Source organism: Silene latifolia, chromosome 10 (genome assembly GCF_048544455.1).
Source record: "Silene latifolia isolate original U9 population chromosome 10, ASM4854445v1, whole genome shotgun sequence".
NCBI classification, from domain to species: domain Eukaryota; kingdom Viridiplantae; phylum Streptophyta; class Magnoliopsida; order Caryophyllales; family Caryophyllaceae; genus Silene; species Silene latifolia.
Window position 1 is genome coordinate 58,299,465 of NC_133535.1, and position 4,828 is coordinate 58,304,292.

At 37.6% G+C, this 4,828-nt stretch overlaps 1 non-coding gene across 1 annotated transcript; it reads left to right on the plus strand.

The window, feature by feature from the left end:
• The first annotated feature begins 359 nt into the window (after positions 1 to 359).
• LOC141610162 (small nucleolar RNA R71) lies at positions 360 to 466 on the plus strand. Its single transcript, XR_012528058.1, has one exon. It is a non-coding gene; the product is annotated as a small nucleolar RNA R71 (small nucleolar RNA).
• Positions 467 to 4,828: the final 4,362 nt, after the last annotated feature.

Sequence of the window (4,828 nt, forward strand, 5' to 3'; positions counted from 1 at the left end):
TCTCACATATCCCACTTGGGATTGATGAAGATGCCGTCATGGCATTAACATGATGCTTTGGTGATTTTGAGACTTCTTCAAGTCTAGCCATAGCTTTTTCAAACTTCAAATTGATTGTGTCAATATGAGCACTAAGTTGAGCACCCAATTGAGTAACGGAGACCACTTCATGCTTTCCTCCTCTAGTAGCCTTGCGAGGTCTACTATATTGTGAGTTATGGACCGCCATTTCCTCAATCTTGTTCCATGTTTGATTGTCATCAACTTCGGTGAACATTCCATTTGATCCCATGTTGAGAATGCTCCTTGAATCTTCATATAAACCGTTCCAAAATTGTTGTACCAAGAACCATTCGCTAAGTCCATGGTGAGGACATGAGCGACAAATTCCCTTGAACCGCTCCCAAGCTTCATACAAAGATTATTCATCCCTTTGCTTAAAACCCGTAATTTGAGCTCTTAGCATGTTAGTCTTTTCCGGTGGGTAGAATTTTTTGTAGAAAGCTAGAGCCAACTTCTTCCAAGAATCTATTCCGAGAGTGGCCTTGTCAAGGCCCTTCAACCATTGTTTCGCGGTGCCGATTAGAGAAAAAGGAAATAAGACCCATCGAATTTGGTCTTGAGTCAAACCGGTTTGAGAGATTGCATCACAATAGTCGCAAAAGGTTTCCATATGAGAATGAGGGTCTTCACTAGGCATCCCCCCAAATTGGCTCCTTTCGACTAATTGGATAAAGGCGGATTTGGCAATAAAATTTCCAGTTAGATGTTGTGGTGTAGGAGTACCATTGGGTAGGTTCTCCTCGGTGGGTACGGAATGTGACGAGAATTTAGGCATTGTAGGTTAATTTTGTGGGGTATTGTGTAATGGGTTCTCCTCTCCTTCTATTGTGAAAGGGTTGATGAACTCAATAGTTGGTTGAACAATCTCACTAATACCTCTCAAATTCCTCCTAGCACATCTCCTATTGTTCGTCAAGGTTCTTTCAATTTCACGGTCAAAAGGTAACAAATCACCTTGTGACCTTCTAGACATGCAAAATATCAAACAAATCGAAAACAATTAGAACAAACCTTGAGGAGTTTTACTTCCCCAAGGCGAAGAAAGACACAACTAATAACAATAAAAGGAAATCTAAATCAAGTAAACACCGTCCCCGCCAACGGCGCCATTTTTGATCGGTCCGTTTCGTGCTCACAATTTAAGGTTTGGTCGTTGGGTCACGTCCGAATCAAAACACAATTATTAGCTTCACAAACAACTCTACAATTAGTAAAGAGGCAAGTAAAGGTCGGATCCCAAGGGATGGTTATTGAAATGAGATTTCTATTGCAACTAGTGGTGTCTTAGGGGTGTCACAAAATTGGGTTGATGTAGAAGGTCACTAAACTAAAATATCAATGAAAATAAACAAGCAAGATGAATTAAAGGGTTGTAAACAATTGATTAAAAAGCGCTAGGGTGTCATGGGATCATAGGGGAATCATGGGAATTGATCATACAAAGATGTTCTCAAATTATAAGCAAGCAATTATTGTTGTGATGGATTGAGTTGGGTTATATCTTACAATCCTAGGAAAGTTTGGGTCCCGGAGCCGAATCGATTAGATTGTACAACACCTACAAGTCGACTTAGTCTTCCCTACTCAACAACATGCATGGTCTAATGAGACTCGAGTTGGGTTATGTCTTACAAGTCTCATTGAAAAGATAGGAGATGGTGGTAAATGCAAGGATTCATAGGCTTAGCATTTCATCAAATATAACATGTGCATGAGTTGAGATCAAAACAAGCAAGCAAATAAAACATGAAAGCATATTAATTTAAGCATGAATCATTCCCCATGTTGGTTTCCCCTAATCACCCATTAACCCTAGCTAAGAGACTACTCACTCATTATCATGTTGATCATGCTAGCAAGGTTGTCAATCATACCAACAAAATGAAACATGATGAATAAATGAAAGTAATTAACAATAATTAAAAAGGGATTAATAGAATTATACCTACTAATGATTCCAATAATAAAGCAAAGATAAAAGAAGTACTTGATGCTTGATTGAGTGGTTGTCAATCTCCCAATAATAACCCAAATAATCTTCAATTACCCAAAAATAAAGAATGAACAAAAGAGAGTTTAAGGAAATAAAACTTGTATTAGAACTTGATTAATTGTTGATTACAAAATTAAAGAGAGATTTGATTGATATTAGAATTGATAAGAAGAACATGCTCTTCTAATTAGACTAATGGGGTATTTATAGTGGAGATTAGGGGGATGCATTAGGGCTAACTAAGAGCTAAACTAGTAATTACACTTTTTAGATTGAGCAGGGAGGAGCCGGTATTTTTCGAAGGAAGGGCTTCTTTCTTTGTAGCTTGGAGAAGACGAAATTGCGCTGTGCTGGAATCCGAGCGGATTAGAGTCGGGACGGGCGGATTCTGGTGGTGGAACACGAGCGGATTCAGGTGAAACCGCACGGATTGTGCAGGTGGAGGACGGCCGAATTGTAGACAATCCGCACGGATTGTGCCTCAGCAGGATTTCTTCTTCTTTTCTTCCCTTTTCTTCATGAATTCCTTGGGGATTTCCTTGGGGACTCAAGGATCCTTTCTCAACATTGCTCATCTACTATAATATGTACAAAGGCCTTCTAATCTTGTCTCTCTCTGATGCTTGGCCATTGGATTCGATCAATTTAGTCTCGTTTTGCCATTAAAATGCAAGATTCTTACTACTTTCCTACCAAGGGATCAAAATATCAAAGAATATGCAAAACAAAGAACTAAAGATAAGAAATGACCCAAATATGCACTAAAAAGCATGGGAACAAGGCTAATTCGGGGGCTAAATATGCGCTAATTATGGTCACATCAACTAGTCCATCCAAGATCGTCAACAAGCTTCCGAATATGCACGAGAGACGGGGATTCCGCCTCATTATATTCATTCCTACAAGACATATAAAATCCAATAGGAAAGCAAAATAGGAAGGAATTGACGGTTAAAATGGCTATGAAATGCTATATTAGTATGCAAAATAGGTTCAATTAGGGGACTAAATGTGCACAATTAAGAGTCACATCAAACATCCCCAAACCGAACCTTTACTCGTCCCGAGTAAATAGGTGACGAGAACTAGACCTTTATTTAAACTATCCTAATAATATAACCGATGTGAGACAATTAACGGGTCTCACTCCACCCCTTCAACTCACAACAAGACATCTATGAGGTAAGACGCTTTTTTGCAAGGCAAGGCGGGGCTTGCCAAAACGACGATACATCCAATCATTAAGCACACAAAACAAGTAATGGATGCATCTACAAAAAGGAATAGCCACTCTCCTCATCTAAGTGGAGGAAATTATCTAAAAGGGAAGAAATCTAAGGGTACACACTCCATTATAGATATGGTTTCTTCAAGTTACTAAGCCTAGGAGGATACCAACAAATCACCTCCAAGTTGTCTCAAGCTAGGGTACCTTTGTCCACAATCGCCAAAAGCTTTTGTCAAGAGTAGAATCCCTAAGGTGTTAGAGACGTTATAGGATCGCAGAATTCCCCTTCTTGCCTAGACAAGAAGAAGGGTCGTCCCCTCTCCACCATGCACAAAAGTAGAATCAATGGATAAAAGGGATCAATATGATTTTGAGTTTCATAATGGTAGTTTGATTTTGTTTTGTTATTCCCCCCCCCCCAATTTCTTATGGTATTTGACTTTTGAGAACATTTCTTTGCCATTTCTTTAATGTTTAGCTTTTTTGGCAAAATTTTCAATATTTGCATTTTTGAACATTTTCTAAGTCACCCTAATTTGTAACGAGGGTGATTTTATTGAAGAATAGGAGTTCTTATTTTTGTACTCCTCTTTTCTTTGATGCAATTTGTGCAAACTTTTTTATTTTAATTTTGATGCTTGAACTCAAATTGAGATTTTTGTGCCCGTTCTCTTTTTGTGTGAAAGATATGATAGAAGTGGAAGATGGTTGCATGGTTTCAAGGGTCACCTTGGAATAAACGGTAGCCAAAGAGTCATCACACCACAAGGTACTCTTGACTAGGCCTTAGTCCATGGGTCAAAGTATACTAGCATGACACATCCTAGGGTGTTTTAGAGGTATTATAATGAGCAAAGTCTCAAGAAGAAAAATTATCTACAAGGGCCTTATATAAACTTATCAAGCTTCCCAAATAGGCATTTTCACAAAATTTTCTAACCATGCAACTACATGCCATGATGCAACTAACATATATACAACTCTAATGCATATGCTTCTATCAACTATTATGCCATATAATCTAGATGCAGCTCCTAACAACACATAGGTAAACAAACCGCCACAACAAAATGCACAACATCCTCCTTGACATGTAAACCCATCCTCCTCATATGAATAATGAAAAAGAAATGAAAGGGAAATAGGGATTAGAACGATAATACCAAGCGGTCTTCACATTGCCTTGACAATGCCTCAAATGTAGTGTTGTATCTATGTGAAAAGAGAACAAGAACACAACTATATACAATTCTACACTACTAAATTAAAGAACATGTTTTTGGTTTTTGACTTTTTCAAATTTTTATGAATTTTGTTTTTACGAAATTAAAGAACATATTTTTGGGATTTTTCAAAAAATTTCAATTTTTTTTTTTTTTGTATTTTGGAATATTAATTCTCATCCCCCACTTTATTTTGGACATTGTCCTCAATGTACATGTAGGAGTAGGAATGAAAAAGAAATACATGTTTTTATATTTTTGGATTTATGGAAATTGAAGTACAAATGCAAATGCAATGATATGAATGAATGCATGCTCTAA